This window comes from Aphelocoma coerulescens (assembly GCF_041296385.1).
Source record: "Aphelocoma coerulescens isolate FSJ_1873_10779 chromosome W unlocalized genomic scaffold, UR_Acoe_1.0 ChrW_unloc_scaf_2, whole genome shotgun sequence".
NCBI lineage: Eukaryota > Metazoa > Chordata > Aves > Passeriformes > Corvidae > Aphelocoma > Aphelocoma coerulescens.
The window spans coordinates 5,871,325-5,895,785 of NW_027184081.1; the positions used below are offsets into that span (position 1 = coordinate 5,871,325).

Sequence of the window (24,461 nt, forward strand, 5' to 3'; positions counted from 1 at the left end):
GTTGCCGAGGAACTGATCTTGTCACGGGACCGAGGGTCCTTGCCCGCACAGCGGAACACAAAACAACCAATGGGGAATGAGGCTGACCAGGAGCTGGGGAAACCCCGTCTCTCTCCCCTCAGGGCCCCTCTCCCAGGGCTACATGGAGGGGGGGAGGGACCCTGACAGCGTGTCAAGGTTTTTAAGTGGCTTAAAAATTGTCAATATTCAAACTAGCCAGTGTATAGGTTCTGTCAGGTCATAGAGGAAGCTGTAAGCACCTCTTTGCAAGAAAATAACTTCCATAGCTATGCTAACCCATGACACTTTCTAACTTAGTAGCATTATTCTAAACAGCTTCTTGGATTTCAATAGGGAAAACACCTTCATTTCTTTCTCTTATAATTAAGGAGGCTATTGACTACATCCATAACTGGGCTTGTATGCAGCTTAAGGCTAATGATACATTGTCTTGAGCTACACCAAATGTGTTAAATGTCAGTCTGTGGTCTAGGTCACTGGTCTTTGTGAAGTTTGGGAGTATTTTTGAGACTTGCCACTGACTGTTTCTTAATGCTAATAGGGAGGATTGTAGAGGCTGTTTTTATTTGATCAGGTCACTGGTTGCCGTGGCCAATTTATTCATCAGTATATCTGAATCAATTCCGTTTATAACTCCTAGTCCTGCTCCCAGCATGCCGGTCAGGTCTCTCCGCATTCTGCCTTTGAGGGGTGTTTGCTTTTGCAGCCAGGCCGTCTACTCTTCAAAGGATGTTTGTATTAAAGGGGAGTAGGCTGGTTGGATTTCAGAGATATTACTTTGCATTAGTAGTTCTACACTCTAAAGAGACAACTCTGGATTAAACAGCAATAATTGCTGGCCTGTGTTCCTCACTACATAAGGGCCAATCTCATAAATCTTTGGTTCAGGCTTAAGTGGTGTGACCTGGGTTTGGATTCGATTGCTGGTGTAGGTCGTAGTAGGCCTAGCCATGGTAATTATCTGGAATTTGAATGAGAGCCCATTACTGTCCTGGGCTCAAGGACAAACTACTTCAACAGTCTGTACTAATGTAAAATTATACCAACAATCTAATTCACTTGAATGACTACAGATTTCATTATGTTTGTCTGTAGGAGTAGTTGAAACACTAATTTGGGTTGCTTTTTTATGAGTAGTTCCATTAATCATTCAGCATCCTATTTTGATTTCTTCTCTTACAATCCCCTGAAGTTGCCAAGTTTTTTTGGTTTTCCCATTCTTGCTTTGTATACACTTGGTTTCCGTGCATAACCACAGTCAGCAGGTTTAAATCTTTTAAATCAGTATTTCCCCATGAGTCCAGTAAACCACATAAAGGCTTGGGACCATATGTCTTCTCTCCTATGAATAACTTCTCAACTTAAGGCTAAAAGCTTCCCGCCATCCTGAAAAAGTATCTGTCAAAACTAGCAAATACTGATACCCACCTTTTCTTGGAAGTTCTGTAAAATCAATTTGCCACTGCTGTCTAGGCCCATAGCCTTTTCTAATTTGACTCATTTTTGGTTTGAGGGTATTTTTGGGATTAGTCTGGAGGCAAAGGTTACACTGTCGGGTTACGTGCACAACGGTTTCATATAAATTTCTAGCGATAATTTCCTAATTAAGTAGTTATATAAGGCATTTGTTCCCCAAAGCATTTTCTGGTGCTCCTCTCTTACTAGTGACCACAGCAAACAGGAGGGAATAACCAATTTTTTTTCTGCAGTGATAGCTCATCCCTCTTGGTTAAATGTTCCCTCTTCATCTTTAACCAACTTCTTGTCCTTCTTGTTATATGTCGGCTTACCCTTTAGGGAAAGTTGTCCATCTGGGATTAAGGCTCCAGTTGTTGTTACCTCACTTTTTGCTGCTTTTTTTGCCTCTCTGTCTGCCAGACCATTTCTTTCTTCCAATTCTGAGCTCACCTTTTGATGTGCCTTAATGTGCATGATTGCTACCTTCTCAGGTAGCTGGACTGCTTCCAACAGTCGCATTATTTCTTGTGAATGTTTGATGTTCTTTCCCTGTGAATTTAACAGTCCTCTTTCTTTCCAAATGGCCCCGTGTGCATGTACAACTCCAAATGCATACCTTGAGTCTGTATAAATGTTTATTTTCTTTCCTTTTGCTATCTTTTGGCACGGGTTAGGGCAATTATTTCATCTTTTTGTGCAGAGGTGTTTGTTGGCAGGGGTCTGGATTCTATCACCTCCTGGCAGGTGGTAACTGCATACCCAGCATGCCACTTTCCACTGATGACATAACTGCTCCTATCAGAAAACCAGGTCTCTGCGTCTTCTAAAGGAGTATCCTTCAGGTCCGGGCAGCTGGAGTAGGTGGCTTCGATAGTCTCCAGGCAATCATGGCGTACCGGTTCCCCTTGATTTCCACTGAGAAAGGAAGCTGGGTTGACAGTGTTAGTTACCACTATTTCTACATCATCTTCTTCTACCATGATGGCTTGATATTTCAGGAACCTTTGTGGGGAGAGCCAGTGCCTGCCTTTCACTTCCAGCACTGCGGACACTGTGTGGGACACCAGCACAGTCATTTTCTGACCCAAGGTGAATTTGTATGCTTCTTGGATGTTTAGCACAACTGCTGCAATGGCTCTGAAGCACCAAGGCCATCCTTTGGCTGCTGCATCTAGCTGCTTAGAGAAATAAGCAACTGCCTGTCAGTATGGGCCCAGGTCCTGTGCTAGTATTCTCAAGCCAATCCCTTGTTTCTCATGAGAAAATAGAAAGAATGGTTTACTCACATCTGGAAGTCCTGGAGCTGGAGCTGACATGAGGGCATTCTTTAGCTGACTGAAGGCCCGCATGGCCTCCTTTGTCTAGTGGAGATCTCCGCTTTCCTTTGTAATGAGCTCATATAGCGGTTTCATGAGCAGCCCATAATTGTAGATCCATAATCTGCACTATCCTGTCATCTCAAGAAACGTCCGTAACTCTTTCACTGTCTGGGGTTTCGGGCATTGGCATATAGCTTCTTTGAGATCTTGCCCTAAAGTTCATTGCCCGGCACTAACTTCATAGACCAGGTAGATCACTTTCTGTTTCACTACTTGAGCCTTTTTCTGAGATACTCTGTACCCTTGGAGTCCCAGAAAGTTTAAGAGGCTTACCGTCTAAGTAACGTAAGCTTCCTCTGTTCGGGTAGCTATTATGATGCCTTTTCCTGGTTTTAAAATCAAGAGTCAAGCATGGTTAGAAGGGGAAAAGGGGTTTTACCTTGGTGTTTATTTTAAGGATCTTTAGGTGCACCGAAATGCCCACGGCAATGCAACCCCAAAAGATCTGGTATAACATTATAGGTCTTACTAATTAGCATATCTATCAAAGATTTCTCAATGAGAGGCTTGAATGAGCCCCCCTCCCCAAGGAGCCCTTCCCTGGATGGTTCTACCTTAGTTTACAGAATGTGTTCTGGAGAGGACCTTGGGGTCTGGGGCACACTATTGTCTACCTATGAAGCTTCTAAAATGTTTAGTCTCTTAGCTTGACAAACAAGTCCAAGAATGTAGGCAAAAAGCACTAATAATACAGAAGTTGTAGAAAAGGTATAACACGTGTATAAAAGAAAAGGCAAAAAATCTTCATGGCATCATTTCCTTCCTTTTAGAGACTAACAAAACTCTACCTTGTCTAGTCTAGTCTAGTCTAGTCTCGTCTCTACTCTACTCTACTCTACTCTACTCTACTCTACTCTACTCTTTACTCGCAGAACTGGTTTACACCACTGGCTGCTCCACAGACTGCTACATAGATAATAACTACAATTACAGCTATTATGAACATTTCTTTTACTCAGGCTCAGTTTGGTAACTATGAGGTGAGGGTGTCAAAAATATGATCAAAATGTAAGGTGTTATTTCTAGAAGCTACTTCATGTAGAATTTGAGTTGCCTTCCAAATTTCATCCAAATCTTTCTTAATTCTCCCATTTTGGTCCACATAAGAACAACAGGTGGTATTGACAGTAGGACATACACCTCTTTGTGCGGCAAGTATGAAATTGAGAGCTATCTTGTTTTGCATAACAGCACGGGACAGACTGTCAACTTCTTCCTGTAAGGCCGAAATTGCATCTGCAGTATGCTGCTCAATACGTTCAATGACAGCTGAGATGTTTACAATTGCTCTCTCCAGTTCAACTACTCCATAAGCAGGTACAAGGGCTCTGATTATGCTATGGAAAAGTGTGGGACATTTAATGAGGGGATTAAGAGATCTTTTTTTCCTCTCATTTGGTTTTTCAAGATGGTCAAATATTGTTATATTTGGGACCACAGCCCTAATGGCACAAGCCTGGTCTTTGTTCACAGGCATAACTTTGCAGGCCTTATTGTCACATATCCAATACAACCCCGTCTTAAATGGCTGAGCCAGTCTCCACCCTGTCAATTTCATCTTTGCCACAATTCTTGGGTCTATTATTGTGGGAGTGTGTTTGTTTAGTTCAGTCCGGGACTCCCCCCTATGTTCTGTAAGTTTGGTGTACCCCAGTTGGCACCCCCCCCTGTTTTATTTAAATCACCCTGTCTGTCATTTTTATCTCCTCCCAGGACCCTGTCTGTCACTCTGCCACCCCTCCCAGGCTTCTGGAAAGTTCTAGCCAGGGGGCCAGGTGATTAGTCCTGGGAAAGGAGCCCCTCCCTTCCCCTGTTATAGTTGGTTCCCTTATGTGTCCCTCGTTCTGTTTGCCGCACCCTTCCCTTCCCTGGTTGGTTGTTCTGTACACCCCCCCCATGCCCCCCCCCCCGCCATAAAATGCCCCGGTGCGCGATCTGCAGGTGCTCTGGGTTGGGCACCCCTGGTGGTTGAGGTCTCCTCGTTCGGAGGACCAATAAACTTTCTGGATTTAACCCAACTCTGAGCCTGCTCCCTTTCCTCCGCCATCTGCCTGCATCGCCGCGGTCCCTTGGAAGGACCCACGAGCCAGACCTCTGATCCCTCCGATATCAGAGGCTGGCCCCCGTTGCCTGCTGTGTCCCGAGCTGACCGGGCTGAGTGGGAACTGCTCCCAGAGGACACAACGGCAATTTGGCGCCCAAGTGTGGGGCTGCCGTTCCATCCGACCGCAAAAACAGCGTGGCGCCCGAGCGTGGGGTTCCTCGTTCTATCGGACCCCACGGAAGGGGCATCCTCGGCAAAGGCAGCTTGGCGCCCGGGCGCGGGGCCCCGCTTCCATCGGACCCCACGGAAGGGACTGATTGTTTCGGCAAGTGCGTCCTCGGGACGTCAAGCTACCCCAGCTGCAGCACGCTCCGTTTTAGTGAGCGGCGCGCCTGGGGTTGAGGACGGCAGCTTCGCCCGCGCTGCGAAGTCGTTCTCGGCGGAGGAATCGGACGCCTGGAGCGTGCCTGGACGCCAGTCAGGTAAGTATTTTTCCCCGGGGGGGAAAAAAACTTGCCTCAAAGCCGGTAAAGGCTTTTCTTTCGGACCAGTATGGTCCCCGGCTCTCGAAGAGCCGAACGGAGGCTGCGCAGCCCCGGGACAAGCGCGGTTCGCTTGTCTCCAGTTGGTTTTTGGGAGACCGGCGTTCTAGGCTTTAAAGATTCAGCTCCAGACGCTGTGCTGTTGGCTATGGGCGTCAGACTGTCCACAGCGCAGAAGGAGGCATTTCTCCAAGTTGCGGGACTCCTTCAGGGTCGGGGGATAAGTTTTTCAAAGGGATGTTTAAAACGGTTTATTCGGTGGCTGTTTCTGCACTTCCCTCAGTGCTCTCAGAGTTCGGTTTTGACCGTTCCCTTCTGGAACGCCGTGGGAGAGACACTAGCGCGATCGAATTCAGCCAAAGAGAAAGATTTCTCTTTTCTGTATTTGCAGATTCGATCGGCGTTAGCTAAAAAAAGGGAGAGGGAAGGACGAACAGCCCCAAATTCCCCAGTTGTTACCCCTAACCCGTCTCCCGAACCCGTGTCCGCTCAAACGGGCATCCTGAGGAGAGCAACCCGCGATGCGCAGGGGTGCTACCGTCTCCCTGGATTTCCTCGGGGTTCTCGGAGCCCTCGCTCGGACAGTCCCGGCCAGACTGCCCGAGGCTTATCCCGTTCCCTGACTTCCCCAGTTATCAGACCCCGAGTTCGGTTTAGTGATCCAAACAGTTTAGAAAATGCCCTCCCTGCCCGAGAAGGACAAGATGGCGAGCGCCACGTGGAAGGGACCCCCTCTTGCCTTCCCCCGCGTTTTTCCACCCGAAATCCCTTTCTCCCGAGTCCCAACCCATTTCGCCCTGACCCCTCCTACTCCCAAGTTGGATCCACCCCTCTTACCCCTCCTACCTGCCACCAGTGCTCGCCCCCGTGCTCCGCCCCCAGAAATCGCGGCTCCATGCCCGGCTGCCACCCACTTCCTGCTTCCGGTTCCCATGCCTGTCCTTCCGGTTCCCACGGTGTCTGGCCGGAAGGGGGGGGGGGGCCCGAGGACCGGAACCCGGAACTGGATCCCATTCCCTCAGCTGCTCCAGTTTATTATCAGAGGTCCCGGAGAGGAGGAACAACCCATGTCAGCTGGGAACCCCTCTCCCACCAAACAATAAAGGAACTCTGCAAAGCGCAGAAGGAGTTTGGGAGAGAAAGCGGATATTTCCGTGGCCTTTTAAAGGCAAGTCTGTCTGGAGCAGTCATGACGCCCTTTGATCTGCGTCAGCTTTTCTCATGCCTGCTTTCCTCAGCAGAGTTTCTGCTCTGGAAGGCAGCGTGGGAAAGGGAGCTCCGCAGACTCCTTCCAGCGCTCTTGCAAGGTTCTGATACGGCCGTTGATGCCAGCAATCAGGAATTTACATTGGACCATCTGAGCGGCGAAGGGGATTGGGCTCTGGCACCAAAGCAGGCTCAAGGCTTGCCTTTGGAGGTTCTGCAACAGATCAAGGAAGCAGCCAGTAAGGCATTCCTTGATCTGAGGCCTGATGCGCCCCTAGAATCTTACTCGCAAGTCCAGCAGGAACCCACTGAGTCATTCCTGAAGTTTGTGGAGAGACTAACCCGAGCTGTAGAGTTGCAGGTCAAGCAGCTGGCGGCCAGGGAAGAGGTCATCGCAGAGATGGCCATGGTGAATGCTAACCCTCAGTGCAAGGCAGCCATCCTGAGCCTCCCCCTGGACCCCCCGCCAACCATACAGACTATGTTAGAAGTTTGTGCTGCGAAGGCACCACACCTGCAACCTGCCAGCTCGGAGAGACAGCGGCCCAAAGGAATGGCTTCAGTGGGAACAGCAACGCATCGCCCTGCAGCGGACCAGAGGAGGACTACAGGCCCGAAGACCAAACCACCTCCAACCATGAACAGCCACAGGCGAACCCCGCAGGCCAGGAGCACCTGCTTCCTATGTGACCAGCCTGGACATTGGACAAGGGACTGCCCGCTCAAGTGGCAGTTCCAGCAATTTAAAAAAGAACATGAACCTGGGGGACAGGAGGGCCAACTGCAATGAAAAAACTGAATGGGGAGCGTGCGCCCGCCCCGCGTGAAGACAAAAAAGGGATGGGACGTGAGAGGGAGGGGAAACTCAGAGAGGAAAAAATACCGGACATGACCTTAAAACCGGACTTGACTTCTTTTTCTGATGGTTCTTTCAGGTTGCAGCTGTTGACACCGCTCCACCTAAAAACCAAAGAGTGGCATACCGCACCGGTAAGCACTGGTGGTGAGCTGTGGGCAGGAGACCAAGGCCCTGACAGGTATGTCATAGTCGGAAGTGTTACCTGCACACCACAAGAGATCGAAGTCGCTCCGGGACTAATGACATCTAGTCCCGAAGGACCGTTCTCTGGCTGCGCTGTGTCCACCCACCTCTGTTCCTGCCCAGAGGGCAGACAGTCGCCCAGGCTATCCCTGTGGAAAGGCCACACCCAACGGTGTGTGCCACACATGTTATAGGGACAGAAGCCTCGGGTAGGCTGCAAGGTCAACAGAGGGGAGGAAGTCCTGCACCTCAGAGGGCTTCTGGACACAGGGGCAGATGTGACAATCATTCCCACACGGGAATGGCTGGCACATTGGGAATTGCAGAACATGGCTGGACACGTGCAAGGTGTTGGGGGCATTCGATTGGCCAAACAATCAAAGAGCATCGTGCAAATCAAGGGACCGAGCGGACAATTGGCAAACATACGTCCGTTCGTATTAGACTACAAGGAACCCCTCTTGGGGAGAGACCTCATGCAGCAGTGGGGAGTCACAATTGACCTACCTGACCCCCCGAAAAACTTTTGGGTTGCAGCCACTGAAGAGCGCCCTACTCAAAAACTAAACTGGAAAACTGATCACCCCATTTGGGTAGAACAGTGGTCGCTCTACGGTGAGAAGTTGAAGGCGCTCGAGAAGCTCATGGAGGAGCAACTTAAAAAGGGGAATATCGTGGAATCCAACAGCCCCTGGAATTCCCCTGTCTTTGTTATCAAAAAGCCTAACAAAGACAAATGGCGGCTCCTCCAGGACCTTCGTCAAATTAACAATGTTATTGAGGACATGGGCTCTCTCCAACCAGGGATGCCATCCCCAACGATGCTCCCTCAAAATTGGAATCTGGCAGTAATTGACATTAAAGACTGCTTTTTCCAAATTCCCCTGCACCCTGACGATGCCCTGCGTTTTGCCTTCTCGATTCCTGTTATCAATCGAGAAGCCCCAAGGAAAAGATACCATTGGAAGGTGTTGCCACAGGGTATGAAGAACAGCCCGACCATCTGCCAATGGTATGTCTCTTCCTTGCTTGCCCCAGTTCGCGCAGCAGCAAAAGAGGCCATCATCTTCCATTATATGGATGATGTCCTCGTGTGTGCCCCCGACAATGACATGCTTGCCAGTGTGCTCGACCTGACAATCAATGCATTGGTTGCTGCAGGGTTCGAGCTCCAAGAGGGAAAGATTCAACGGATGCCACCTTGGAAGTACCTGGGCCTGGAAATAACAAAGCGGACCATTGTGCTGCAAAAATTGGCTATTAATACCAACATCAAGACTCTGGCAGATGTCCACCAGCTGTGTGGGTCTTTAAATTGGGTGAGGCCGTGGCTGGGACTGTCCAATGAAGACCTAGCCCCCCTTTTTGATTTACTAAAAGGGGGAGAGGAGCTTAGTTCTCCCCGGACACTCACCCCAGAGGAGCAAACAGCTCTGGAGAGGGTGCAACATCTAATGTCCACCAGGCAGGCTAGCAGGTATAGGCCTGACTTGCCATTCAAGTTCATCATCCTGGGTAACCTGTCACACTTGCACGGGGTTGTCTTCCAATGGGAAGACAACAAAAAGAAGAGCAAAAAGGACCAGGACCGGAAGCATCCCCTCTTAATCATAGAGTGGGTATTTCTCAGCCATCATCGGTCCAAGAGGATGACACAGCCACAAGAGCTGATGGCTGAACTGATCTGGAAGGCTAGGATCCGGATCAGAGAGTTATCAGGATGTGACTTCGACTGCATCCACGTGCCAATTAGGACAAAAACGGGCCAAATTACTAAGGCAATGTTGGAGAGCCTGCTTCGAGATTGTGAAGCATTGCAGTTTGCTCTGGAGGGCTACACAGGCCAAATTTCCTTGCATAGGCCAGCCCACAAAATTTTCAATTCGGAGATCCAATTCTAATTAAATACAAAAAGTGTTTGGAGCAAAGAACCTCTAAAGGCCTTGACAGTTTTTACGGACGCGTCCGGGGCGACTTGGAAAAACGCCCAAACTCAGCGGTGGGAGGCTGACATCAAAGAGGTGGAAGGATCGCCTCAGGTTGCTGAGTTGGACGCAGTCGTCAGGGCTTTCGAAAGGTTCCCCGAACCCCTAAATTTGGTAACAGACTCTGCATATGTTGCAGGGGTAGTCTCCAGAGCCGAGCACGCCATTTTGCGTGAAGTCTCCAACATGGCCTTATATGAGTTGCTCTCAAAGTTAATAAATCTAGTCTCCCACCGAGAGCAACCATTTTACGTGATGCACGTCAGGTCACACACGGACCTGCCTGGGTTCATCGCAGAAGGCAACAGGAGGGCAGATGCCCTCGCTGCGCCAGCTGCGATGGCCCCGACTCCAAACGTGTTTGAGCAGGCCAAAATCAGCCATCAGCTGTTCCATCAAAACGCTCCTGCCCTGCTTCGTCAATTCAATCTAAAGCACGACCAGGCCAGGGCGATTGTGGCTGCATGTCCAGAATGCCACCAGCTAGCTCTTCCTGCCATTGGTACTGGCGCAAACCCCCGTGGACTTAACAGCTGCGAAGTGTGGCAGATGGACATGACACATGTTGCTTCATTCGGCAGAATGAAGTACGTGCATGTGTCAATTGATACCTTCTCGGGAGCAGTTTTTGCCTCTGCCCACACAGGGGAAAAGGCTAGCGATGTCCAAAAGCACTTAGTGCAGGCATTCGCTACCCTGGGCATCCCCAAAGTCATCAAAACGGACAATGGCCCAGCGTATACCTCCAAGGAGTTCAGGAGCTTCCTGCAGCAATGGGGAATAGAACACAAGACTGGCATCCCCTATTCCCCGACAGGTCAAGCCATTGTAGAGAGGGCCCACCAAAACATCAAAAGAATGCTCCAGCGCCAGTGCTCCTCAAAAAAGCTAGAGTCACCTGCTGTCAGGCTCTCAAAGGCATTGTTCACCCTGAATTTCCTCAACTGTGCCTTTGAGAACCTGAACCCACCAATCGTGAGGCACTTTGGGCGGTCTCAGCAGTTGCAAGTGAAAGAAAGGCCTCCGGTGTGGGTTAAAAACCCGGAGACTAGGGAGATACAAGGGCCCTATGAGTTGGTTACCTGGGGGAAAGGGTACACATGTGTATCCACCCCCGAGGGCCCTAGGTGGATCCCATCAAAGTAGGTGAAACCGTGTATCTCCCAGACTATCAGGAAGGGAGATCAAATACCCCCCAAGACCGGGGTAGGTTAGTCGTGTGCCTCTCTGATCCCTAAGCCCCAAGTTTATCCCAGTTGCTATCCCCAGTTTTAACCTTATTTTTCTAAGTTGTGTTTTAGTTTGGAGACACCGGAGATGACAGGGTTCGGGGACCTGTACCCAGACTCAGAGTACTGTCCCCAACCCAGATTCATGTCATCTTAAAAAAAAACAAAAAAGGAGGAGATGTGGGAGTGTGTTTGTTTAGTTCAGTCTGGGTCTCCCCCCTATGTTCTGTAAGTTTGGTGTACCCCAGTTGGCACCCCCCCCCGTTTTATTTAAATCACCCTGTCTGTCATTTTTATCTCCTCCCAGGACCCTGTCTGTCACTCTGCCACCCCTCCCAGGCTTCTGGAAAGTTCTAGCCAGGGGGCCAGGTGATTAGTCCTGGGAAAGGAGCCCCTCCCTTCCCCTGTTATAGTTGGTTCCCTTATGTGTCCCTCGTTCTGTTTGCCGCACCCTTCCCTTCCCTGGTTGGTTGTTCTGTACACCCCCCCCATGCCCCCCCCCCCCCCCCCATAAAATGCCCCGGTGCGCGATCTGCAGGTGCTCTGGGTTGGGCACCCCCTGGTGGTTGAGGTCCCCTCGTTCGGAGGACCAATAAACTTTCTGGATTTAACCCAACTCTGAGCCTGCTACCTTTCCTCTGCCGTCTGCCTGCATCGCCGCGGTCCCTTGGAAGGACCCACGAGCCAGACCTCTGATCCCTCCGATATCAGAGGCTGGCCCCCGTTGCCTGCTGTGTCCCGAGCTGACCGGGCTGAGTGGGAACTGCTCCCAGAGGACACAACGGCATATTATTTCCCTGAAATGGGTCTTATGACAATATGAAATGATGCCATGAAGATTTTTAACCTTTTCTTTTATACCCCTGTTATACCTTTTTTACAACTTCTGTATTCTTAGTGCTTTTTGCCTACATTCTTGGACTTGTTTGTCAAGCTAAGAGACTAAACATTTTAGAAGCTTCATAGTTAGGGATCAGTGTGCCCCAGACCCCAAGGTCCCCTCCAGAACACATTCTGTAAACTAAGATAGAACCATCCAGGGGAAGGCTCCTTGGGGAGGGGGGCTCAATTGAGCCCCTCATTGGGGAATCTTTGATAAATATGCTAATTAGTAAGACCTATAATGTTATACCAGATCTTGGCGGGGGGGGGGGGGGGGGGGCATTTGTGCACTTTTGTGGTGCGCATTTCGGTGCATTTGACTGGGATGTGTGCACCTAAGGATCCTTAAAATAAATACCAAGGTAAAATCCCTTTTCCCCTTCTAACCGTGTGTGACTCTTGATTTTAAGACCAGGAAAAGGCAACAGTTGCTGCCGACCATGAAGGGACCCTAAAGACCTTAAAACTCGCAGTCTTGGGCTGGAACACATCTTGCTTTGCCCCTCTCTCTGGCGGCAAATTACAGAGGGGCCGGAACGTTGATCTAAGACTGTGACCAGGACTTTAGGACCCAGCACGGAAAGGCAGAAGCACGGAAAGGGAGGTGAGTGAAAGGGGGATCAATATAACTGATATTGTGCTAGCACTAGGGAAGGAGATCTCTGAGGGGGGTGGAAAGGTTGGGGGCAGAGAAGCCCATGAAAGGGGGAAGCTTAAACCTTTCCCCTGCAAACTGTGGAAAGGAGGGGATGCCCTCTGTGGAGTCCACAAGAGCCCAGAGGCTGCACTCCACGCAGCGGCAGAAGTGTCTCAGAGGCTTGAGAGGTTGTCTGATTGGTTGGTTGGTTAGGACATCGGGAGGCTGTGAGTTCGAATCCTGTTGAAACCAGATTTTCGCGTGCGCGCATTTACTGTTTGCTAAAACTAGTTGCTTTTGTATTTTAAAGTGTTTGTGTAGTAAACTAGATAAACTGCCTGGGAAATCAGAATTCTGAGGTCAGATTGCAGGCTTAATTCCGGAGTTAAAAGCTCCCCTCTGGCAGAGTTTTCCTGTCTGTGAGTAAACATGGGTGGTGTTTTTTCAGATGAAAATGAAAAAATCCCTCCTAACAGCCTGTTAGAGTTGATAACAAAACACTGGAAATGGCTGACAGGGCGAAAAACTACTTTGGACACCCGAGAATTTATCAGAATGTCCACAGGGGTTTGGCCGACTTTAAAATTACGTCAAGGAAATTTGCCTCACTATGGGAGTTTGGAAAGTAACATAATTACTGACCTGATGGTTGAACTGCGATCATTACGTAGGTTTGATGAACTAAGATATGCACAACTTTTTACTATGTATCTGAACAGGGAAGAAGCATATGTAATAGACAGAAGTAATATGGAAATTACTTTGAGGAGGAGAAAGGGAAAGAAAAAGCGGCAGCAACCTAACTCGCTAACTAATACAGACCGAAAAATCAATATGACAGATATGGTGGCCCCAGCTTTGCGCAATGGGAGGGAACTCGCCCCCGTTGTATCACTGGGGCAGCCCACACAGGTGGGGGTGGGTGACAGAGGAATGGGGCAGCTGGTGGGGGTGAGGGCGGGGAGTGGGGGAGCGGCGGCTCCACCGCCACGGCCTCTGCCGCCTCCGCCGCTGGGGTGGCCCGCATGGGTGGAGGTGGGGGCGGGGGGTGGAAGGGCAGTGGCTCCACCGCCGCCGCCCCCTCCTCCGCCGCCTCTGCACTGTCCAAGCTGGGGCAGGAGAGGGAGAGAGAGGCCAGCTCCAAGCCAGAGGAGCTACGCGGGGCCTCCCCCCCCCAGCCTCGTCAGGGGCGGAGGGCGGGCACTGAGGCGGGAGAGATCCGGGTATGCCACCACCCCCTGACCACCCCAGAGGTGGAGAAGGTGCGGACTTGCCAGCGCCCCCTGACTTTTCCAGAGGCGGGGACGGGGAAGGGGGAGGGGAAGGGGCGGGCTGGCCACCTTTCCCCGAGCTCCCCGAACGCGGAAGTGAAGGCAGAAATGGGCACGGGCGGTTCCGAGTACCTTGGCCAGTGCAGCAAACTGCAAGTTTCCGAGCCAGAGACAGGAGGAACTGGTCGCTCTCCCCACCCTGTGGCGCAGGCAATGTTAAAGCTGAGGGCAGACGGGATGGCCCCAACCCAGGCACCTCTTGTGGAGCTAGGGACGGGAGAAGCTGCTTGCAGCCCCTGCCTCCCTACCCCTCCACTGCTGCAAAAAGCAAGACAGTATTTGATCAACATTCGGCTGGAACAGTCTTTAATACCAATGAAGCAATTTCAATTAAAAGTGAATGGGATAATTTTGATACAGATGGTTCCCACGGAGAGGGTGGTAGAAGAAAGGGCAGGATAGCCCGAGAAGCTATGAAAGCAGTCAGTCCCGTTGCTAAACACACAAAGTCCAAAGCAGATAAAGGGGGGGAGAAAGAACTTGCATTAGAAGCACCTCTGAGACAGGCTGTGGGAAATCAAGGAGTGATTTATATAAAGACATCATTTCCCCTCCGAGAATTACAGCAGTGGAAAAACTCAATTGGGAAGTACAGGGACAACCCAGAGAGAGTAGCTATGCGTGTAGAAATGGCCATAAAAACCCAAAACCCAGATTGGGGTGATCTAAATGTTATGCTAGATGAATTATTGGATAAAACAGAGAGACAAATGGTCAACAAAGCTGCTATATCTGCTATAGAAACTCAAATTTCAACTGGGAGTCTCCAAGGGTCAGTTAATGATATCTATCCCCTAGCAAACCCTAACTGGGATCCTAATGTCCCAGAACAGATGGAAAAGCTGAAGCGATACCAGAAATGGGTGGTTGTTGGGTTAAAATATGCCATTCCTAAAGCAGTGAATTGGGCTAGGTTATATGAGATCAAACAAAATCCAAATGAGACCCCCACAGAGTTTCTAAATAGGCTTAAAGAGGCTGCACAAAAATACACTACTTTAGACCCTGACTCACCTGAGCAGCAGATCCACCTGGCCTACTTGTTTATAGGTCAATCTGCTAATGACATAAAGAAAAAGCTGCAAAAGATAGATGGGCCACTGGACAAGTAAATTGTTGAATGTAGCCTGGAAGGTATACCAGAACAGAGACTTAGCAGACAAAGATAAACATAATAAACCCCACCACAAGAAGAAGTATGATAAGGGAAAGTCATCTGAAACATCAAAAAGGGGTCCCCTTTTTTCCCTAGCTGAGGACCAGTGCGCAATTTGCAAGAAGCGGCAGTGGAGGGGTAGGGAGGCAGGGGCTGTGTAGATACAAAAATGCTGCTAGCAAGGATTTTCTAGCTATTTTCTAAGTCCGTGAGAGACTTTTCTGTCTCACAGAAGAGGTAGCAGAGTTATGTAAACAACTAAACACTTGCAGCCTTGAATTGTCTTGTTTACAGTATAGTAGAAAAATATTTTGACAATGGATGTTTTAGGATTTTAGCCAATCACCCCAAGGGGTGGCTGGTCCTTTGTCCAATTAGACTATGAAGAAAAAAGTCTATAAAAGATTTTGTAAAATAATTAAATAAATCAATCTTGCTGCACAATTCCTGCCTGCTGGATCTTCTCTCCTCCTCCCTATGGTTGCGGGACACGGTGATTGTGCCAGTTTGGCCAAATTTAGAAATATATCCTCTGAGAGAAGGCAGGTCACCACCCCCCCCACCCCCCCCCCCCCCCACCAGGTTCGGGGAAAATAAATTTTCCTCAAAGGAAATTGAAAGATATAAAAACTATTTATTTAACAAACACACAGGGAAAGAAAAATAATGCTAAATAATAAAATCTCTCACTGTGGAGAAAAACCCGGGAAAGTGTTAGAGTCCTCCCTTTGGTCTCCTCGGAGCTGGGGCATGGCCCAGAACCAGGCCCTCTGTGCTCGGTGGAAAGTTCTCCCAATGTGTTCCGATATTGAAGCAGTACAGCAGAAAAGGGAGAAAATCCGAAATTCCAGGGAAGGGGAAAAAAAATTCAATTCTCAGTCTCTCTCCAGAGAAAAAGAAGCTGAACCACTAGTCAAAAAAAAACTGACTCAGGGAGCAGCAAGCCGGGTGCTTCCTCCCTCCCCTGCCGCAGCTGGAAGGAAAAAACGTTACTATCTCTGTGTGACCTTGAACAAGCTGCAAACTGCTTTGAAAAAGTTGTGCTCAGTTTTTCCTTCCCCCCCCCCTCAGGCTAAGTTTAGAGGCATAGAAAGGCACAAAAAATTAATTTCTGGGCATAGGGCAGCGATATGGGATACTTGTGGGAGACAGAGGAGTAGAAACTCCTGCAATTAAAGGAGGCTTTGATTTACAACCCTGGAAGAGACTAGGTCTGGCTTAATTGACAAAGATTTGTGGACTTTAAGCAAAAGGATTACAAACTTGTGTTCCTATCATTATAAGTAAAATTGTACACTGGGTGTTTTGGTGAAGGGTTTTAAAATATAATAGTGTGATTTTATATAGTTTAAGTTAAGAATTTAGATGGTATAAGAGAGACATCTGTGTGTACGTGACATGAGAAGTTATTGGTCAAAACATAAGCTGCATTGCAGTGAGAAGTGCCACAGGTGATAGGTCATTAATCTAAAACAAAGTGTCGTTTTAAGTATCTATTGGATTAGGAAGTTATAAATTACGATGTAACCCTAAATCTTGTGACTAGTCGCCATTACTCGGAGGTGTTGTAAAAGCTCACGCCTCGACTGATGCGTTTGTTATTTTAAACAATAAATTCGTGTAGTTGCACAGTCCCATCCCTGAAAAGTTATTTTCCTCCGACACGTGAAGCGCGAGAAACGGACGGGGGGTGACCCGGCGAGGGCCCCGACAAGTGGTGCCCGGTGTGTGGCGGATTTACGGCGCAGAGGTCGGAGTAGGATGAAGAGGATTCCCTCGGTCAACGTGAGTTATCCGTACCCTGAAAGGAAGGGTGATCCGGCGAGAGCTTAAGCTGAAAGGAAGCTTGACGGAGAGTCGCAGGTCGATTTCTCCCCAGCACGCCGGTAGGAAATCTGTCTTCAACGATTGAGTGAAGGCAGGGGCCGTGTAGGTAGAGAGATGGGTGAAAATATTTCAAAAGAACAGAGGGATGTTTATAATAAGTTAGATGCCTTGCTGAAGTTGCATTCTGAGCCTCTTCCCAGCAAAGAAGTGAAAGATTTATTGCTTTGGGTTTTCCGTAATTGCCCTGATGTTGACTTTGAACTTCTTCTTACTAAATCAGTTTGGGATGATATTGCGACTAGACTTTACGATCTCGCTTCAAAACGCGATAAGACGGCAGCTATGTTAATCCCTGCTTGCCGGGTGGTGATAGAATTGTTGAACAGCTCAGTGATTAATGGCGGCTCCGGAATTTTAACTGCGCCACGGGCTCCCTCGCAGTCGCCCCCTCCGGCCGCTTCTAAAATTGCACCCGAAGGGGGGGGTGGTGGAGAAAAGAGGGGGGAGCCCTCGGAAGTGATGTATGGTGCCGGAGGGCGGGAGGCCCCGGAAATTACATCTCCGGAAATGACATCTTCGGAAGTGATGAAAGCAAAGATGGATGCCCCCATGACAGCTCGGAGGGTTGCCGGTAGCACAGCAGATGTGCAAACTCAGGATGAGTGTTTACCATCGGTGAATGAATCTAATTTAAGCCTTCAAGATATGAATAGGCTCTCCTCTGCCGATAAGCAGAGAGAAATAAATCTAAGGGAAAAGCCTGTTTTAACAAATTGGGATGTTATACATCGGGAGGTATCTAAAGAGGATGATCTTGTCCCAGCTCGTAAATCACTGTTAGCATTGCCGGTGAGGTATGGGAGAGGAGGAGCAAACCCGAGATGGGAAGCCCTGGCACATGACGACATTAAGGATTTAAGGAGAGCTATAAAGGAGAGTGGTTTGGGATCTCCCTACTTTAAGCAGCTATTAAAAGCAACTTTAGATCATGTGGACTTAACACCTTTTGACTGTAAGAACATTGCCTCCATGCTTTTGACTGACTCGCAGTATTTGTTGTGGGATTTAAAGTGGCGTAGACTTCTTGGAAAACTGATAGAGAATTATGCAGGAGGTCCTAATGCAGCTTTGACACTTGCACAACTGGCAGGAGATCCACCTCATGACAGGCCAGAAGATCAAGCAGATCTGGCAAGGGCAGTCCTTGCTGACCTCAAAGAAGCAGCTAAAAGGGCACTTTTGCAAATCGAGCCTGTGGGTTCTCCACAAGGTGCCTATACACAAATCAAGCAGGGTCCGACCGAGACCTTTTCTTCCTTCATTGATCGGCTGACCCAGGCTTTGGAGAGACAGTGTGAGGATGATGTTGCTCGTCCGATTTTATTACGAAATCTTGCTTATGTTAATGCTAATGAAGAGTGTCAGCGAACTATTAGAGCTTTACCAGGGGTACAACCAAGTATTTCAGATATGCTTGAAGCATGTAGTAAAGTTGGTAATGCACAGCATACGGCTGTTATTCAAACTGATTCATTAGGAGAAAAACTGGAAAGAGCTATTACCAGTCAAGCTGAGATGATGGATAAGAGGCTTTCTGCTCAAGCTGAGGTGTTGGATAAAAGACTTGTAACAGCACTTAATGCTCTTGCTGTAAGCAATTCTCGAGCAATGCCACGAGCTAATATAGATGAAAGAGTGTGCTTTCGATGTGATGAGCCTGGACATTTAATGAAAAATTGTCCAGGGCTTGGAGAGATTTCAACAAAACCATTACGTTGTCCGAGATGTAGAAAGGGAAGACATTATGCTAACAGATGTCACTCTAGATATGATGTAGATGGGAATCTCTTGCCGGGAAACGAATTTTTGAGCGCGATGCCTCGCCGCGTGACGAAACAAATAGCAGCAGTTCATTACCCAGAGCTTCAATCCTATGGAAACCAAAGTCGCACACAGTTAGCAGAATGGTCAAACATCTCCCGAGCGACTCAAACCTCTTGCCCCCTGGAGCATTCTGTACCTTGGCAGCCTCCAAATTGATATGTTTTATGAATAGTTCCCACTACCTGATACCCACAGGAGTTACTGGGACATCTGAAGAAAAGCAGGACTTTTTAATTATGGGAAAAGATGCGTGTCGTATTATAGGTCTCGTGGTTTATCCAACAATTGTTTCAGCAAACTATCATGAAGAGCTTACAATTTTGGCTCAAGCATTACAACCTCCTTTAGTTGTTCCTGCAGGAACGCAATTAGCCACTGCTGTTGCAGTGCCTACTACAGCTGTACGCAGAGCGATAGAGATGGAAGGGCGGCCACCTACAACAGAAAATTCAAACTTAGGACCAGAGATTTTCTGGACAGAGCATATTGGACGTGACAGGCCTTTACTGACTTGCAGTTTAATGCATAACAATAAAACAATCATGGTTCAAGGCCTACTAGATACAGGAGCAGATGTTACTATTATTTCTTACTTGTTTTGGCCAAAAGACTGGAAGTTGGTAACTCCCCTGGATACCCTCACAGGAATAGGGGGTGCCACTTTATGCTTACAAAGTGAATCTGCGATTACAGTCAGAGGACCTGAAGGAAAAACAGCAATTGTTCGTCCTTTTATTGTGAAAAAGCCTATTACAGTCTGGGGAAGAGATTTGTTATCTCAGTGGGGAGTCAAGTTGGAAGTGGATTTTTAGTAGGGGCCATGCAGGCACTCATCACCCCTAAGCTTTCATGGAAAACCGATGAAGCCATCTGGGTTAATCAATGGCCCCTAGAAGAGGAAAGATTGAGTGCCCTTAAGAAATTAGTGCAGGAACAATTGCAAGAAGGACATATCATAGAAACAACTAGTCCTTGGAATTCACCAGTGTTTGTTATACACAAGAAGACCTCTAATACCTGGAGATTGCTTCAAGACCTTAGAAGGATCAACGAAGTAATAGAAGATATGGGACCCCTCCAACCTGGACTTCCTTCGCTCTCTATGATTCCCCGAGACTGGCCTTTAGTTATCATTGATTTAAAGGACTGTTTTTTCAATATTCCACTTCATCCAGAAGATGCCCCGCGTTTCGCATTCTCCGTTCCAAGTGTTAATCGACAAGAACCATTGATGAGGTACCACTGGGTTGTGCTTCCCCAAGGGATGAAAAATTCACCTACTATATGTCAATGGTTTGTGGCAAAAGCCTTGTCTCCAGCTAGGCGAAAACACCCTAAAGCAAAGATTCTACATTACATGGATGATCTGTTAATTTCAGCACCCACTCAGAAGGAGATGGAGGAAGCTCGTGACAGCGTTGTAACAGAGATTAAAAGGGCTGGACTTGAGATTTCTACGTCAAAAATACAAGAAACTCCACCATGGCAATATTTGGGATGGAAAATGACAGAACAGTCAATAAGGCCACAGAAAATACAGTTTCGAATTAAAGTTCATACTTTACAAGATTTGCAGCAGCTTTTGGGAGAGATAAATTGGATTAGAGTTACTTTAGGGATTACTAATGACGAACTTGCTCCAGTTTTTGATTTGTTAAAGGGAGATTGTGACATTACTTCCCCAAGAATCCTCACACCTGAAGCTCTAAAGGCACTTGACAGAGTAACAGAGGCTTTACAGAAAAGACAAGCATATCGTTGTGTAGATTCACAACCATTTTTCCTTGCAGTACTGGGGGAAAAAATGCAATTGTATGATCTTATATTTCAATGGGATGCTTCTGCCAAAAATCCCTTATTGATAATAGAATGGGGTTTTTTGCCTTATAGATCTCCAAAAACAATCTTCACAACGATGGAAATGTTAGCTGAGATTGTAATCAGAGGCAGGTCAAGGTTGTTAACTATGGCAGGCAAGGAGTTTGCGATAATTTACTTGCCTCTGAAGAAACGATATTTTGATTGGGCATTACTAAACTCAGAAGAACTTCAGATTGCGTTATTGAATTATCCAGGTACTTGTTCTATTCATTTCTCTAGTCATAAACTATTTCAGGCAAAATTAAGCTTTAGAGAAAGACCACTGTTAAGTGAAGTGCCTTTGGATGCTGTGACAATTTTTAGTGATGGGTCAGGGAAGACCCATCGCTCGGTTGTTACGTGGCAAGACTCAGAAACTAAAACATGGAAACAGAATATTCAAATAGTAGAAGGTTCAACCCAGGTAGTAGAACTTGCCGCAGTAGTTAGGGCATTTCAGCTTTTCCCAGAGCCTTTTAATTTGATTACAGATTCTGCTTATGTTGCTAATATAGTTAAGAGAATAGAAGGATCAGTTCTGAAGGATGTTAGCAATGATGCTCTGTATCGTCATCTTAACTGTCTTTATACCCTTGTGCAAAATAGAACTAATCAATATTTTGTCTCCCATATTAGAGCTCATTCTTCACTCCCAGGATTCCTGGCGGAGGGCAACTCCAGGGCTGATAAGTTAACCGTTGCTATAGTGAACACCTTGCCAAATGCTTTTGAACAAGCAAAGTTGAGTCATGCCTTTTTTCATCAGAATGCACAAGCTCTTATGAGAATGTTTCATCTTTCCAGAGACCAGGCTAGAGCAATTGTAAATACCTGCCCAGATTGCCAACTGGTGCAGCCTCCTGTCTCCATGGGAGCAGTAAATCCTCGAGGGCTACAGAGTTTGCAATTGTGGCAAACGGATATCACTAAATATCCGTCCTTTGGAAAATATAAAAATATCCATCTATCAGTGGATACATTTTCCAATGCAGTTTTTGCTTCTGTACACACAGGAGAGACAGCAAATCATGTGTGTCAGCATTTTTTGCAAGCTTTCGCTTCCTTGGGGGTGCCTCAAGAAATAAAAACAGATAATGGTCCTGCTTATACAGCTCAGAAAGTAGCCACATTTTTGATGAATTGGGGTGTTCGCCATACTTTCGGCATTCCTTATTCGCCCACGAGTCAGGCAATTGTAGAAAGGACACATCATTCCTTGAAACGTATTTTAGATCAGCAAAAGGGAGATCTAGCACAAGCAACACCACAGATGCGATTAAGTAAAGCTTTGTATGTTTACAACTTTTTGAATAGTTCTTCTACAGAGCCTGATCCTCCAATATTTAGGCATTTCTCTAATAGCACACATGCAAAGTTAAGAGAAAATCCTTTGGTTCTGATTAGAAATCCAGAAACAGGACAAATAGAAGGTCCGTTCCCATTAATAACCTGGGGCAAAGGGTTTGCTTGTGTCTCTACAGGTACGGGACCTAGGTGGCTTCCTGCGAAGAATGTGAAACCATATCACACGCAGAAAGAAGCTGACAACTCTACGAGTACAGAAGAGAGTACGCAGACGTGAACTTCGCAGAGACTACAGCCCATACCTGCAATCTTTTGTTTTATTGTTAAAGCTGTAAATTTTAGGTTTTAGATTGATGTAAGCGTGTATAAGCAAATGTGTTGTAAAGATCTTTTGGCAAATAATCCTCATCATTAAATAAAGTGAAAGTAAAATTGGGAAATACAAAAATATTCTTACAAATTAGTTTAGAGATTGAGATTTGAGAAGGAGTCTTTTGCCAAGAGAACTTTCAAGAAACATGAAATCTAATCAAATGTTAAGTTTGTTTTTTGCTTTGTTTGTCTTGTTTACTTTCGGTGGAGTAGCTTTGCCGGTCGATCAACCTAAGACCAATGTTTGGGTGACTTTAGCTAATGCTTCAGGATTGGATACTCTATGTCTGTCTACCACAACTCCAGAAAATCCATTTTCAACTGGTCTAGTCAATGTTCCAATAGAGAATTGGCCAATCCCAGAGAAAATTGACAGGGCCTTACGAGGTATCTTTGCAGGATCAGAAGTTTGGGAACACTATACTCCAGTAAATACATGGGAATGGTGGACTCCCTATCTTCCTAAAATCTCTGATGAACCTGAAGAATTGGAAATCCTTGGTTCTGTAAAAGTGAAATTCTGTGTTGAGTTCTATTCTACAAACATGAATCAATCACTGATGAGAGATGTTTCTCCATATCACCCTGTGTATAAGAACCACTCCTTTTGGTGTAATAATACTTTTGTAGTTTCATCTGCACCTAGCTCTATTCCTCTGCAATTACCAAGAGGAATGTTTTTTGTATGTGGAGACAGAGCATGGCCAGCTATCCCTTCAAACATTAAGGGTGGTCCGTGTACTTTGGGAGAGCTTACGTTATTTACTCCTAATATGAAGACAATTGCCAATGTGCGACACAGACAAAAAAGATCTACTCCGCATCAATATGGACCAGAGTGCAAAGATGATTTCACCCCATGGGGCTATGGAAAAAGGCTTGTAACATCTCTTCTTATACCACCAGTTGCCTCAGTAGTTGCGTTAAAGCAGTTGGATCGGTTGGGATGTTGGCTGAGCAAACAATCTAACGCTACATCCCTTGCATTAAGTGGCCTTTTAGCAGATGTCAAAAATGTGAGGCATGCCACTTTGCAAAATAGAGCAGCCATTGATTTTCTTTTACTAGCCCATGGACATGGATGCAAAGACTTTGAGGGGATGTGCTGTATGAATCTGTCTGACCACTCAGAGTCTATTTACAAGAGCATACAACAACTTAAAGAGGGTGTGTCGAAAATAAGAATCGATGATGGAACGTGGCTGGATAATTTGTTTAGTGGATGGGGTTTAGCATCGTGGGTAAAAAAGTATCTTACAACAGGCCTATATATTTTGGCAGTTATAGTAATAGTTCTCATAATGGTGCCGTGTCTGTTTCAATGTGTACAGCGAATGATTGATAAATCCATCAAAGGAATTTTTTTGGTGCAGAAAGGAGGGGGAGATGTGGGAGACAGAGGAGTAGAAACTCCTGCAATTAAAGGAGGCTTTGATTTACAACCCTGGAAGAGACTAGGTCTGGCTTAATTGACAAAGATTTGTGGACTTTAAGCAAAAGGATTACAAACTTGTGTTCCTATCATTATAAGTAAAATTGTACACTGGGTGTTTTGGTGAAGGGTTTTAAAATATAATAGTGTGATTTTATATAGTTTAAGTTAAGAATTTAGATGGTATAAGAGAGACATCTGTGTGTACGTGACATGAGAAGTTATTGGTCAAAACATAAGCTGCATTGCAGTGAGAAGTGCCACAGGTGATAGGTCATTAATCTAAAACAAAGTGTCGTTTTAAGTATCTATTGGATTAGGAAGTTATAAATTACGATGTAACCCTAAATCTTGTGACTAGTCGCCATTACTCGGAGGTGTTGTAAAAGCTCACGCCTCGACTGATGCGTTTGTTATTTTAAACAATAAATTCGTGTAGTTGCACAGTCCCATCCCTGAAAAGTTATTTTCCTCCGACACGTGAAGCGCGAGAAACGGACGGGGGGTGACCCGGCGAGGGCCCCGACAGATACTGTCGCAGGTTGGGTTTGTAACTGGGCGGAAACACCAATTTAGTGTAGTGGTTTGGTCTAAAATACTCATTACTGTTTATCTTCTGTGAGATAAGAATTAGGAGAAATGCAAAGCAGGCACCAACTTGAAAGAATATAAAGAAGTTTATTAACAGACCTAAAAGAAGAAAAGAAAAAAAAAAAAATATTATACCACCTTCAGAACTCTCGTCCTCCCCCCACCTTCCTCCCTTCTCCCACTGACAATGGAAAAAGACAACCCTTAAGATGTTCAGTCTGTTTAGAAAGAGAAGTCTCTTCTTGCTCATGCTATGAAAACAGTATCACAACGAGACA

The 24,461-nt window shown here is 46.8% G+C and overlaps 1 long non-coding RNA gene across 1 annotated transcript; it reads left to right on the plus strand.

Annotated features, from left to right (window-relative positions):
• The first annotated feature begins 16,148 nt into the window (after positions 1–16,148).
• Positions 16,149–24,044, plus strand: LOC138102832 (uncharacterized). The gene is made up of 2 exons (XR_011147571.1): positions 16,149–16,697; positions 21,120–24,044. It is a non-coding gene; the product is annotated as an uncharacterized lncRNA (long non-coding RNA).
• The last annotated feature ends 417 nt before the right edge of the window (positions 24,045–24,461 follow it).